Source organism: Nesoenas mayeri, assembly GCF_963082525.1.
Source record: "Nesoenas mayeri genome assembly, chromosome: 4".
Lineage (NCBI taxonomy): Eukaryota > Metazoa > Chordata > Aves > Columbiformes > Columbidae > Nesoenas > Nesoenas mayeri.
This window is the reverse complement of record NC_137540.1, coordinates 51,227,135-51,243,222: the sequence shown is the minus strand read 5'-3', so window position 1 is coordinate 51,243,222 and position 16,088 is coordinate 51,227,135.

Here is a 16,088-nt window from a genome sequence, read left to right as displayed (position 1 = left end):
CATGGCTTTGTTGCTTATTACAATAGTGTTGCTCTAGACAATAATGGCTATTGTAACTGACAAAAAGAAATCAGAAAGTAACAAGTCATTTACTTGGATTTGACAGGAGGGCATTGCAAATGTAAAAGTATAAAGAAAACATATATATATGTAATTATTTATCTTTAACATAAGAGGGCATATGATTAACATTCCAGTGCTTATGGAGTGTGTGCAAATGAGGCAGTAAGTATTTTAATAGTAAGTGGACTCATATAGTTAAGGAAGTTAGTAGTATTAATACTAACATCAACATATCTGTAAGGTCAGACTGTAATAACAGTTACCCTAATACTGCTGATGGTATGCAAGAGATATAAATGTATTACTTGATCAAAAGCATACAGTATCCGAATTATAAGTTACACAAATATACTCAGGTATTCAGGAGCTGATTTAGCGGAAGCTGCTTAACAAAGGAATAAGTGTTTAACTGTCCTAGCTTTACATTGCATTCCACAAAATGAACAATGAGGCTGCAAAGTGAGTGAGCAGGTGACAACAGACAAAAGAAAACATACACAATCAGCCATACCCTTGGTAAGAAAGGGCATTCCACTACCATCTGTGCTTGGTGTCTTCTATTTACTTTACCTCTAATACTGCTTTGTTCTTATTTGTGTCTCATCTGTGGATGCATCCCCTGTCTCCTGCCTTTCTATAGCTGATGGTTTCAGGCTGTCTTCTAAGGCTTCATCTGTCTTCATTGCTTCCACTGCTGTTCCTTGCAACTTGGTTCCATTTTATTTCTCTCACTTTTCTTTTTCCTCACCTCCCCATTCCATGAAAGTACTTTTCAACTTTGTTACTCTCTTCCCCCTCATCATGAATCCAGCTGTTTCTGTTTAGGCCAGCATAGTCAAGTAGAAAGATTCTGGGGCTTGATGAGACGTCAGAGTGATGCTAGTTTTTCAAACATTTTACTTGATTTCTACAGTCCATATTTCCAATGAAAAAACGTTGCCTTAACATATGTATATTGGTTCCCCTTTATTTTACTGAGAATTATTTTTAGAAGCACTAAACAGCTAGCTGCCTTAGTCTAGGATTTTATTTTTATTGTATTGGACTCCTGTAGGAAAGATAAACAGAAATTGACCTTCCATATTCACAGCAACATGGCTTTATATTTCAAATGACATTTTTTTTTCCTTGTAGATCTTTTCTACTATTTTTGTAATTTACTCAATCATTTCATTCCCTAAGCACAAATGCCTGTGAGGCCATTTTGAACAAAGGGATTTAGCTTGTTGTTCAGATTCACAGAGTATTCCTAAAGAGCAGTAGTTATTAGTTTGGGTTCAACCACCCTCTCCTTAGGAGAGTTTAAAAAATAAACATATTTTATCCCCTTCAGCAATTTACAGTATGCATCTGAACTGAATAATATACAGGTTTTAACTTGTTATACATATGCCATTTTAAATTTTCAGGAATATGTAGGGTTAGATACCCATGTATTTTTCAAAGAAGTGTAATCTGATCTATTTTTGGTCCTGAGTCATTGTGAGAAAGAGATGTGCGGTTACTAGTGAGCATGCTTGCTTCAAGAATACTGCATTTCTACATGCTCAGAATAATTTTATATTCATTTTGATTAGAGCAAACCGCTTACTCTCAAGAGGTTGACAAACGTTAAAGATTTCCACTTTAGTAGTTTACAATGACATCAAAGTGCCCTTACATCTTTGCAAAAATCTGTTTCCTTGGTAACATGAAGCAAACTGTTCATTTCAGAGGTGCCTATAGAAAGCAACTGCGATTGTATTTTCATGTTAAATATCAAAACTTAATGTGGATAATGACATTGTACAAAATAAGCTACTGAGTTTAGAAGAAGATGTTCAGTCTTCAAGTAAATCATACAAATGGTCACTTTGAAATATCAATAATTTCTAATTATATTTATATAATATTATTTGTTGGCAGTCAAAGTATGGTATTTTTCCATCTTTACGAAATGAGTCTCAATGTCATTAAATAAATATAATGCTAAAATCCCATTGAAAAAGCATCCATATTAAGAAATATTTCATGGAAAATTATTCCCCAATGAGTAAATTTTAAAGAGTATGCAAGTACTGTTTAGCTAACAATGAATGATTTCTCTGTCAGGAGTATCTTTCTCTGCTAACCACAAGCCTTGTGCACACAGAATTGCAATGAAAAATAGCTCAAGTTTTGTACAATCAATAAATGATTAAAATCATCACCCTTGCTCCATTTATTTAGTACACTCTTTTGCTGTATCTTAACTAAAGCCCTGAACTGAAAGTATATCTAAGCATGAGCTTAGCTTTGAAGCAGCAAACATCTGTACTGAAGTCATTTGAGTCTAAGGTCTGAGGAACATAATTGAAACTTACGAATTCTCATGAAAATGGTGAGGTTGTTACAGCTGAAATTATCACACGTCTCCATGTAAGTACTCTTTTTCTGACAAAGCATCTAAACATCAGAACATCTCCACAAATGAGAGAAATCAAATTTAACACACTAGTTTTGATCAATAATTTTGTGCTAAGGGGTTCATTAGAGATGGGAAAATAACTATGCCCTTTTTTTCTTGATGGAAAGTGGAGAAATGTGAGGTGGAGAAAGAGCTTTAGACACCACAAGAAGAGAGAGTGGTGGAAGGGAAATTCAGCAGGACCTAGACAGAGAAACTTTATGGAGAAACACAGGGACCTTTCATGAGGGAAGGTAGAGATGCACTTTTATAATCAGAGAGGTAGTGTATATGGCAAAGGCAAAATGCAATTTATGGGTGCTGAATAAAAATCCTGCAAATTCAGCCCCTACCATCTTCCCATACAATACTCCTCTAAATTACTGTAAGTAATGGAGATGTAGATCTTTTATGGTAGCTGTGATTATCTGAATGAGCCCTTTTCATAAAGGCCACATAATGTCAGCTTTTGTTTACCATTCCCTTCCAAGTCAAGCTGTAAGTGCATACAATAGCCTCCTACTTCAAATTTTGTAAAGGTTCATTTAGTCTGCAGAAAATATCCAGTGCACTTCCTACAAAGAGCGGATTAGAGAATGCAGCCCAACAATCTGCCTCATAACTAGAGGTATTTTACCGGATCTCTGACATGTTCAATATGGTACTTCTTATTCTAGACTGTAAACACTTTTTTTAACAGGAACTATGCATTATTATAGGGGTTAGTACAATGCTATTCTGCAAGTTAATAACCAGAATGGGGATACAAAACATTATTTCCAGGGAGATATTATAGAACAATTTTTTTTATTTTTTTTTTTAATGCCACTCATTTCCATGACAGTATTTTAGATAAAGTTAAGGACTTCTGTGAAAACTGAAGTTCTTTTCTGTGGAGCATTGTGTTGAAAATAGATGTTTGAAGACTCATAGAAAACTGTCTTTTTTTTAATTTCCCACAGAACAGAAGTTCCCGTGTTATTTACTAAAAGGCAAATAGTCTTGTTTTGATTCTTCTGAAAAATTTCCAAAGATCTCTCACACAATCATGTAAGCTTCAGGACAAAACTGTCTGAATGAGTCCTTAACTTTTTAGAAGAAAACTTGCATTAGTTTTCAGTCTTTGGTGGACAATGTTTGCTTGGATTAAATACATGTAAATGGATTTCTGTTCCTTGATGATTCATGTTAATACAGACATATGTAACAATAGAAGGATAGGTTCAATATGGATGTATAGTATTTTCACTCATGTTATTGTGTATTTGTGGTCTGGAAGCTTCTTCTGAGTCAGAGTAACGCAGAGTTGTAGTATTTGCCTTCCTGTACTTCAGATGAAAGATTTATAAATAAGTAATGAATGTGGTCCAGGCTGGCCTTGTGGTCATAATATAGAAGCTAATTAAGCTGACTACATTTCCCATTGTAAGATCGTAATTACTGTTGAAGGTTTTGTCAGACTATTTGTTTACTTATTTGGTTTTGTTGGAGCAAATTATTTCACCAACACATTCATCACCTGGCCAAAAGAGCTGCCAGATAATCTAGTCTCTGCTTTTCTCAGCTTTTAAGACATAGCAGCACAGATTGCATTTAAACACTATAGCTGTAAACAACAATTAACTCTAAAAAGTGAGGAGGTATTTAAAACCCTAATAAGTATGGAGCATGAGCAACATAGTGCACCCGTAAAAGTCATCCAGCAGGAAAAGCCTAACATTTCACAGAAGAATTACATCACCAAAGAAGTGATGCATGTTGCCAAGAGGAATCATCAAGATGTAACTTGACGTGCTATAGATAGCATGGATGTGAAGAGGAGTGACCTTACCTCACAGCTCTGAAATACATTAAATGTAACATAATACTAGTCTCAAGACTAAACTAAGTGGAAAAACTACAGTAACCAGTCTTCATGTTTCTTCACAGCTCATCTCCTAGCAGACGGCCCTTGAGGCATTGATTTGAAGGAGGGTTACTTCTAAAAAATATTTTTATTTTTACCATCCTCTGGTTCTTGCATTCAGAAGAAAACTGCACAACACATTGCAAATTACAAAACCAAGACTTCTGTAAATTTTGTCTGTTCCGCACACTTCTGCAAGGGAAAAAGTTATTTGCATGTGGACTAGTGTAAAGGGACAGAGATAACAGAAACATCTGTGATATGAACCTGAGAGCTCAGCACATGGACTCCACACAGTTCTTCATGCTTTAAAGTTCAAACAACTTCCTCTGTGTGTTTTTTATATAGCAATTTACACATGAATGTTATTTTTTACTAGTTTCATACAGAAGTCAGGAACAAGAACTGTAATAATATTTGTTTAATGCTTCCAACTTTATATGGAGAGAAAGAGGAGACTTCTACTCCTTGAGTGAATGCAGTGAAGAGAGGGACCTTCCTGATGAGCTGAACAAAGACAGCATGGACCCTGTACAGTGATATGGAGTAGTTTACTGACAGCATCTGGGAAAAAGACAAAATTTGGCAACAAACCTATACCACCACATAGTGAATTGGCTCCAGCGAAGTTGTTGGTTACCAGCCACAGTTATAAAAATATACTGGCTGTCTTCTGAACCGTTAATTATGTGTAGCCAGCAGAAAAGTGCTATGTTATATGGCATGACCATAGCAAAGGTGATGACAGTGAAAATAACACCCATGCAAGTAGAAAGATAAATTTCTAGAGTAGTCTTTGAGAAGTGTTTTCCTTCCAAATTAACCAAATAACAACAGGAAGCTGCAATACTTTTTCCTCTCCACAAGTAAACACAGCTTTGGGTGAATGGCACATTTTCTGGTCTGAGAATAAAAGGAAAATAACTGTAAGATGAAGAAATATTAACAAATTACTTTGGAGGACAACTAGATTTTGCAAACATTTAACAGATTAGATTTGATAAACCCACATCTTTACATAACTAGGATTTAAAGTTCACTGCTGTAGCCCAGACAAAAGCTTTAGGATTTTTGTGTGCAAATAAGAGTTCAATACAGAAAAGGTTTTTGTTTTCTTTTGTTTTTTAAATAATAAAACCCATGAATAATGCAGATATATTTTTACAGGTCACTGGAGGAAAAATAATTTAGTCCAAAAGAGGTAACAAAATTAAATTATAATGAAATGTAATAGAGCATTAAAAACACAGAACTCTATAATTACGGAATAACAGGATGATATTCACAAATTCTCCATAAACAGAATAATGTGTGTAAGAACCTTGACTCACATTAATACTTCTATTTGTTTTTTTGCTTTCTCTTTTTTTAACTGGTAAGCATAGCTGAACAGAATTTGAGGCAAAGTCTTAATTGAATAATTTTTGTGAATTCTTTCATTTTATTAAACCAGCTTATAATCACTTTTAGTACTTTAATTTTATTAGTTAATGAATAAATTCTATTTGGTTTTAATGTTTCATTTTTCTTCCATTTACTCCTGAATTATCTGTTCCTTCTTTGTATATAATTGTGATTTTTTCCAATTTATTTTTCTTTAATAAAATTGTCTCTATATAAACTAAATGTTTTGTGTAGCTATTTTGACTCTTGAAACACCACTAAGAAACCTACTACCTGGCAGCAGAAAAAGCCACAGCAGTAAGGAGAATGATTTATTAGAAGTGAAACCCATAAAATGTGACTCTCAGACCTTTGAGCCTAAATCTTTAGTGTTGTGAGTCCAATTTTATTTTATACTACTTTGGCTGTTAGTGCATTAGCAATATAGTTCATTCTGTTATTGAGAAATGGAATAATACAATTCTACATTAATCTTGAGACACATATGTGAATCTTTTAGAAGTATACAACACACATATCTTCGGGCAATATTGTCAACAGGATGTTTTGGAGATTTCACTGTAACCCCAGGTTAGTTCTTTGTCATTCAACCATCTGCCAAGAAGACTATTGTCTAACTTAATTTCTTTCCCTCAGGAAAATATTAGCTCCCTTGTAGAGATCTGATGAAAATAAAATGCTTTGATAACCGTATGAGTGTTGTTACAAATGTATCCTTGCTATTGGCCATTTTTCGCTTTTTCTTTCAGCATATTAGACAAGTAGTCATTTGAACTTGTGCATCATTTTTCGAAGATGTAACATAAAGAATACAGTATGTCTTCACAAACACACAGTTTAGTAGTAGAAAAAAAAGTCCCACCAACGCAAATCCTTTCTCTTTTCTAGATGTTGCCCTATGGTTTATCTTTGCTGTGTTTTTGAGCTTTCAACTTTTTTTTTTAATTCCTGCTTCTCATATAAAATAATCAGCAAGGTGTGTTCTCATTACAGATTTGGTGCCATCTTTGCTGAGATCTTCAATATACAATGACATTTCCTCTCACCTGAAACTAACTACATCTTCAATACCTCTTTTTCTGCCAAATCCCAGAAACTTGAGAAAGTTTACCATGTCATTGGCTCTCAAACAATAATTTCCTGCCTCTATTCCAAGTGAATTTGAGTTTTACCAGAAAACTCAGACTCCAGAATTCTCCTTTTATTCTCCTTCTTGCTTCTTTTGTTCTGACTCTACATATTTTTGCTACAATGTAATAACCATCTCTATTGTCAGTTCCTGGCTCAAATATCTCTAAGGGTGGTTTTGTGTTCATGGTGCAAAAGGTCTGTTGAATAAGTCACAGTTTCATTGTTCTCCAGGTGTCATCTACAAATTCAGGAAAATCCTTTCTCCTAATCTTTCAGCTTCCTGGGCTTTAAGACTTTAAAATAACAACGGCAAAAACTGTGATCTTAATTTGTAGTAGTGGGATGGACGGGGGGATGTGAATGTGTGTTTGTGTGTGTCTACACTTTCCTATATACACACAAACACACAGAGATACAAATGGAAACTAGTAGAAGGATCCAAATTTCAGTTTCAAAGTATAAAGCAAGTTGAATATAAATGTTTAGACAAAGTATATATTTGTGTTCGTCAGAGTTTCAGTTTATCTAGGCATGTAATGTTTAACATTATAATGGCATAACTCAGCAATATAGAATATTGCTGGAGTGATTTATATAGAAGGTGCTCTATGTGTTAAATGCATACTTTGCTGCTGATAAAGTGACACGCTAAAGTTGCTAATGAAAACCTAATTAGTTCTTAGATAAACAGATTATGGTTATGATGCGTGACAGAAAGAGCAGTGATGAAGAAAATTAAGCAGTCTCCTAGCTCCAGAAACTGTATCAAAACTTGTTATTTTCAAGTGGAAAGAATAATCCTGGCTCCATGCTTTTTATGGTTGCATACAGAATTAGTCTTCTACTAAAAAATCAAGACAGCAAAGAGTTGCAAACTTGAAAGTATATGTACATATCAGCTAAGGAATGATATTTTACTAGTTTTTTTACTAAATTATTTATAATAGGGTACAAATGAATTATGTGAATTTAGGAAAAGATCAGTATGATGTAAAATAATTAAAAGGCTTCAATAGACATTTTTGAAGAACAAAATCATTATGCCAGTAAGTAAATAAGACACAGTATAATATAATTATGTACTTCAGAGCTAGAAAAATCCCATCCCTCTAAGGCTGAAAGTTAAAAAGTTTCAGGATTTAGAAACACTGCTTTCAACCAGAGGTGATGCCTCTCTGAAAGCAACATGGCCATGTGAGGACTATGAGGCCTGAGCATGACAGCGGGAAGGTGGACAGCCTTGTCCATGAATGGAACTAGGGAAGAGTTTATCTGCCCTGGGAAGAGAACAGATGTCAAAGCCTTATTCATTTGTTTTTCAGGAGGCTACAATGTAATGTTTGAGTAACTCAAATGATTATAGCTGAACAGCCCCAATAGGATGTGTCTCCATCAGTAAGAGAAAGAGCTTCTTCCATTGAACACAATTTCCCCTTACTTAGGCTACTGTCCTAGCATAAATCATAGTCTAGCTTAAATCTTTCCAGGCTGTCATCTCACAGATTAAAGTGGAAAAGAAAATACTAGAATGAAATACACAGTATTTAATAACAAGTAAATTAATACCAGAAAAACAAAGATATCAGACAGGTGTACCAAGTTAACACACATAGCAAGGTAGGTTAGGAAAAAGGACAGAACACATCTAAGCTGATTAAAGAAATCTGATGTTTGTTTGTTTGTTTTTTCCTGTAGAAAAATTAGTCACTAAAGAAACATAAGCAGAGGGGCTGACTATACAGAAAGGTAGAGATACAAAATCTCAAGATGTTTCTCTCTGCCCAAAGAAATAAAACCAATAAAATACAAAATAAGCTTTTATAGAAACATCAAACATAGAGACAGATAGGGATATTGATTTAAAAACATACTTAAATTAAACCATTTCATATTAATTGTTAAACTATTTTAAAATCTAGCCTCTCCATGTGTCAAGAACTGCCAAACTGATATTTGACCCATAGTATGGACTTAAATATATTTTGAAAACCAGAATCTATTCTGTTGTCATAGAAAAGAGCAAACTGGAGTCTGGGCACGGACTTCTTCAGGAAACAGATGACTTCTGAACATCAGCACACTGATGTCTGTACCAGTCTAACCAGTGCACATCTTCTCCCCAATGTTCTCATCTCTGACTCTAGTAAGTTAAATTAAACCCTTTGTAGGAGGCTTATTTTTTAAGCACTTGGCATCAGGGGACACCTTATCGCTGTCTACAACTACCTGAAAGGAGGTTGTAGCATGGAGGGTGTTGGTCTCTTCTCCTAACTAGCAAGTGATAGAGGAAATGGCTTTAAGTTGTGCCAGGGGAGGTTTAGATTAGATATTAGGAAAAAAATCTTCATGGAAAGGGTTGCCAGGCATTGGAACAGGCTGCCCAGGGAAGTGGTGGAGTCACCATCCCTGAAGGTGTTTAAAAGGAGTTTAGATGAGATTCTTAGGGACATGGTTTAGTGCTAGAATTACATTATGGTTGGACTCGATGATCCTGAGGGTCTTTTCCAAAGGAAATGATTCTATGATTCTGTCATTTGGGAATCTTGAACCAAAAGCAATCTAATTACAACAATCTTTGAAGTCAGTGGTCTAAAGAACATCACAACAACAACAACAACAAAAAGGCAACAAAAAACCCCACCAAACCAAACCCAAAACAAACAAAATCTAACAACATATAAAGTCAGGTTTTACAGCTAGTCACTCATAAGAAATGAGGAAAAGATAAAAGATAAAATACCAATCAAGACATCCAACACCGGTTCAAGTAAATATCCACCCTTGAATTAAGTTAATCTAAGTTAGAGAGTATGAGAGCCTTATCCTGGCAAATGTTGTACCGACCCATAAAGTTTCTGAGTTATGAACAAAGAGAGGCTCGGGGTGGCTCTTTTGGATGGTTACCTCCAAACCAGAAGAATCAGAGCAGTAGCTGGCTTGTCTACAGAAATATTTGATCAAAAATAAGGTATCAATTCCCAAATAATAACTTCAGGGCAAGTTTCTATGATTTTGGATGTCTCCACAGCTGCAGTATAGGACAGTGAAAATTCACCTTTAATCTAAATTGACACCTGTACTGATTGAATCCTCAATATGGTTTCAGTTCTCCTTCCATTATGATTTAGATTTTCACACTTGTGCTTTAATCACAGCCAGCAACTAGGACCGCAAAGCCGCTCACTTGTACCCTGCCACCAAGTGGGATGGCAGAAAGAATTCAAAGGGGAGAAACTCATGAGTTGAGATTAGAACAGTTTAATAGGACAGCAAAGGAAGAGAAAATAATAATAATATCAACAACAATACAGGTACAAAATAAGTGAAGTGCACACCAGTCCTGTACAGTTGACTCTGGAAGAACAGAGACACGAACAGCAGTTCATGCTCAAACACAATTGTGCCAAACAGCTGGTGCCAGAAAAGGCAGCACCCTGGTCTCAAACAGCCAATCCTGGAAGAAAAGAGCAAAAAATGCAAAGCAAGAAAAGCTAGCTCCAACTATATATGGTGCATGATGCTTATGGTAAAGAATATCTTATTGGCCAGTCTGGATGCCAATCTAGGTGCTGTCCTGTTATGCTCCCTCCCAGTTTCTATGTGTACCTGCAGTTGGAAAGTGGAAAAAGTCTTTGGTCTCCTTCGCAATAGCCAAAACACCAGTGAGTCCTCACATTCTTTTCATATCAACTTCAAAACACAGCCTAGCTACTGGAAAGAAAAAATTACCTCTGTCTCAGAGAAAAGCATGGGAATTTCACTGTGTTATCATTTTATTCTCATACTAATTCCAAAACAAAAGACTGTGCTAGCTACTGAAAAGAAAATATTCCAACACTATAAAAAAAATTAACTTGATCCCAGCAAAACCAGCAAAAGACTACTAAAGCTCAGTGCAGAATCCTCACAAAGAGGAGTACAAAGCAATACAAAATTCTTTGACAAAACTCTTGCTCATGAGAAGAGACCTTTTTTACCTAAGATTCCTTACCCAAAGGAAGCCCCTTCCTGCCAAACTCCAGGTATCCCTCATTTAAGACCCTTTCCATAGAATTCCTGATGTTCTTTTCAGAAGCACAGTACTGGTAAGTGTAAGTGGAAGAAGGGGATGGCACAAAGGCCTTTTGCAGTAGCCTTAGAAGAAAATTATCCAGATTATTCACTTCAACCCCCTTGTCATTCTGAAGAGATTACCTACGATGATGCCTGGTTTTAATTAAAATCCGTTAATGAGCTACATCCATTCACCTATTTAGACTTCCATGTCAAATATTTTCATTAAAGTACAGGTTACTATAAAATATAAGATTCAGCTGAAAAGACACTTCACACTGAAAAATGTATCTTGAGTTATAAAATAAGGGGACTGATTCCTCCTGAGACAAAATCTTTTAATTGATTAGTCACACACAGGAAATTACATCTGGTCTTAGAAAAATATTAGGGTCTGTAAGTATATGAACTGACACTTCTTTAATTTAGAGGAATGGTAAGACTGTCTTGTGAATAAGAAAGAAATAAAAAATTTTCATGGAGAAAGATTAAACTCCTCTGAATGGATTTCAATAATGAGATTTTATTGTTGGGTGGGTTTTTTAAGTAAGAGCTGGCATGCTTTGGAGAAGTTCTTCATTGGGTGCAATGTGAGATCTAAGGCTTGGAGAAAGAAAGAATTCTTGATCAAATGAATGTCAGAAAAGTTTTTATGAAGTCACATGGATAAAAGAATGAGAAATTTCATTTCATCACCTCTGACTTTTATAAATACTTGTAGCAAGTGTGTCTATTCAGCTATTGTGAGTTTAATACTTTTAAGGTGCTTTTTACATAGAGTTAGATTTATTTAAGAGAGATCTCAATGTAACTGAATAACAGAGAAGCACTTCTCTCCTGGGGAGTATGGCAGGTTGATGTCAGACTACTAGAAACTTCTTAAAAAAAATCCCAAGCATAATTTGCAAAGTGTCCAAAGATAAATATAATGCACACCCTAGGCACTGGATGGGTAGCTAACATCCCTCAGTAAAGAATTCTTTTACATATCTCTTGGTAGTTGGTAAAGCATTCTCTATTCCAGAGAGATACCGGGAAAAGCACCACAAAACTCCAGCAGTCCCTCAGAGGTATTGAGAAGATCCCACCCTGAAGTATTAAGGCCACTAAAGGAGAGAGGGTTATGAAGCACTGGCATTCCTCTCATCCTTCCTTTTGTGTGTTGAGGGAGTATTTAAAAGTTACGGATCCCCTACCTGGCTTTTGGGTGCCAGTCCAAAAGCTCATGAGAATCTTCCTAGACCTGTATTATAACCTGTCAGTCCCATCAAACAGATGATATTCCAATTTAGTTCAGGTAGCCTTAGAGATGTACTTCAGATAAATGAATTGAGCCCTTAGTCTCAGCCTTATCTAATGATGGTGGTCTGCTCAGGTAAATGTTTTTATTTTGAAATAAGGCAGATGTAGAAGACACCTTCAAATCCTTTTGTGTTTAATTCAAGCAGAACCAATCCAATAACAAAGCAGTCAGTTAATTCACTAATCCTGACAAAGCAAAATTCTACATCATGATACTACCGTCTACTTCCAATCCTGTGGTTTGTTGAAACTTTCATATCTTATTTTCACCACAGACTAAGAAATTTTTTGAAATACGAAGCATTTTCTGAAATCCAGAAAAAATCCTTCCCTATCTGGAATTAAAAGTCCAAAGCAAAAGCAGCTGATATATCTGTAAGTGTTTCCTGGACAAAAAGTCAGAGGAGCACCCTAACTAGTCCTACACATATATATAAACACACTAAACCAAATAAATATATACCGCCAACCTAAAACAGCTGAAGTATGAACAACATTAAGCTTTTTCATATATATATTGATGAAAGGGTAACAAGAGATAATTCTGTTTTCCCAGTTAATGGATTATGTTACATTGGTGTTATTAAGAGTATATTCGAAGAGGAAGGGAGAAGATAACAGACTATTTAATGTTGCACATCAGAGAAGAATATTCACCCTGGAGTATTTTGGCTGAGGAGAAAGGTGTAGCCTCTAACTTCACTCACTTCCAGGACTGTCTGGACTAGTTCCAGCCTGCTTTTGTTTAGATCCTGTTAGCAAAGAAAATGTGGATGGATCATTCACTGCTGTACTAATCAAATAATTTAATGTGAACGCAAACAAACTTTGTCATATGTTCCAATAATTAGCTAATGGATTTTCAAAGAGAGAATGAAAAAGACATAGTTGCAGCACCCTTAACTGCAGATTAGCTCACTAATTATGACTCAGACAACATTTCTCTTTCCTCTCCATTGTTTAGAGATGGTAATGACAAGTGCTAGATTAAAAAACAAACAAGCAAACAAACAAATGAAAAGCAAAAGCTAAAAGAAAGACAGAGAAGACAGAAGCAAAAGCTACCTAAGTCCTACACTGTTCATCACCATCCAACTGTTGCTTAATCCTGGAAGTATCTACAGTCGTCAGATACATCCCCAGTTGAACTTAAAAGCTCCCAAAATACTTGGCTTCTGCTAGTGCCCCAAACTGCTGAAGTCTGTGGAAAGAGGGACTTAGCTCCTATGAGGCAGATCTTCCAGCATTCCTGCCTCCAAGCTCTCTATTGCCTTTAAAGCAGCCCAGGTGTCAGGGAGTCACAGGGGCCAGAAATTCACTCACCCCAGCTGTGGGGTGGCAGGACAGACCCTCGCTGCCTGGACCTCTCCCACTACATCTGTCAGGGAGATTGTGGCTGGGAGCACCAGGGAAGCTTAGTGCTGAGACTATAGACAAACAAGACAGGACATCTTGGTTCAGCATCCTTTCCGTCCAAGCACGTTCAAATCCATAACATCAAAACCATAACGCTCAAATGTTGCTGAACTAGAGCTGGCAGCAGGCATCTCCCACCTCTCTGCAGAAACCATGAAACTGTGTAACAAACAGCATGCAGCTCACAATGCCCGCCCTGCTGGGTGGTTCAACCTCCAGACCCTGTGGTCTGGAACACCTCTTTCCTCTTTTCACTCCCTCTTTAGCCATTCACTCCACACACAAAGCATCTAGCAATTAACTTTCTTTGTCCTCAACACAGCTGTTATCACAATCAATGGCTTGTCAGCACAGTGGACTGTGTCCTGTGCCATGATATGAAGTAACTATCTGTTTGTTACTCTGAACCAAGTGGATGCTCCTGGTACATTTGGTGTCTTCCTAGTGCTTCAGTTCCATTTACTCTTGATTATTTCTTTTTGACAACTTTGAATAGAATCTTGGAGATGAATCATTTAGCATATGATTTAGCATGGCAACAAATTTCTTGAGCAATTTAAATCCCTAGTGGCACTCATGACTATCCCAGACTTGCAGAGAGACCTGCACAGGTATGTGACTTTGAAGGACTGATTCTAATGAAAGTTTGCCAGTGCAAGGACACAGAGTGCTTGGACCTGAATCTTGAGAAATGTTTGGTTAATTAAGCCATCTGAAACATTGTGTTGTAAATCCACTGAGAACACAGTTCATTCTGACATTTGCAGTCAAGTAGAGTGTTAAAGTACTTTCTTAAAGTTCTCACATGTTCTCAACTGAAATAAAGAGCAGAAACTCAGAAAGATCAATACTTGAAAAGCTAAAATTTGTCCATAAGTTTTGATTGAATTTTGTGGTGAAAATTTAAGTGAGAGTGTGAGAGTCAATAGACAGGAAGGGCATGGACAGTAATCTTCATCCTTTTCTTTTTTTTTTTTTTTAATGCTTACTTGAACTTTGATTCCCCATTTGGGTCTCTCAAAAAATGTTAATGATTGAATAGCACTTAAGGCAAGTCATATGTAATTTAGTGGTGGCAGGAGCTGAACAATAAGAAAAAACAAAAAAACAGCAAACTAGACATTTGTAAATGTTTTTTTTTGTTTTCCCTGAAAGTTATTAACACTGCACTAATTCTGCTCCCACTGAAGTCAATAGTACTTTGGAATTAATTGCACAGTTACAGGAATTAGGGAAAGTGTTGAATGTTCTTCAGCAGCCTAAAATGTAATTTAAATGAGAGCATAAACATTCGGTGAAATTTTTGCCCCTTTTTTCCCTAAAAATTTCAAACTTGTCATCCAGCTCACATAATTAACATGAAACAAATCAATTAGCCAACAAAAATTATTTTCAGGGTGTTTAATGGTCTGAGCTCATTAAATTCAAAGGATGAGTTGCATCTATAAGATTGCCTAAAGCTCTGGCATACCTAAAGTCGAAAAAGTTGTTTGGTATATTGAAACAATACATCTGTATCTATGGAGACTCCTTCCTTGGGAGACTTTCCAAGACTGTAGAACAAACTGCCATATGAAATTAAAATGTACCACAACCTTTTCATCTTACTTTCAAAAATAGTTTTGACTTTGCTTCCAAAAATGTAGACACATGAAACAGAAAATAGATATCTTAGACCAACAGTAAAAAAAAAATCAGCCCCCCAAAACCAGTCCACTGCACACATTGTTTCCTTTCTTCTAGAGAAGATGTGGGAGATAAGAAATGTTATGAGACACATTCTTGTTATGGAGACAAATATACCACTGGAACATTTTCAGATAGTTGAAGTGATTGATGTAAAGAACCTGTATAGAACAGGTTCTCAGTCTTCTGGGAAAAGCAAATGAGCTCTAGAAAATTGCTTTGACATTTTTTCAGGTTTTGCAGTGAATTATATGTAGTCTAGCTTCCATAGGACAGATGGCAACGTTGTCCATGAATCTCATTGTAATATTATTGAGCCTGATTTAAAAAAAAAAAAAAGTCTTAGTTCTGCCCCAGGTACTAGAAGTGGAAACTACTGGAGAAGATTCTCTCTTGCACAACTAAAATTAATTAACAATATATACTGCTACTGGGAGTCATGGTCTCATGCAGAGCAATTCCCCATGTAACATACAAAGTATGATGATGGTCAAACCACCTTCTGTTTCAAGCAAAAGGTCAAATAGCACTAGTAAATGATGAGTTACAATAGAGTTTCTAATGAAAAAAAATACTGATGCTAATAGTGATTTGTGGAGAAGTCTCTTCCTTCCCCCTCATTGTTAACAGAAGAGTTACATTAAGAACATGCCATCCTCCAGCAGAAACCACCAGTATGCTTAGTTGGAAGATTTTTATTAA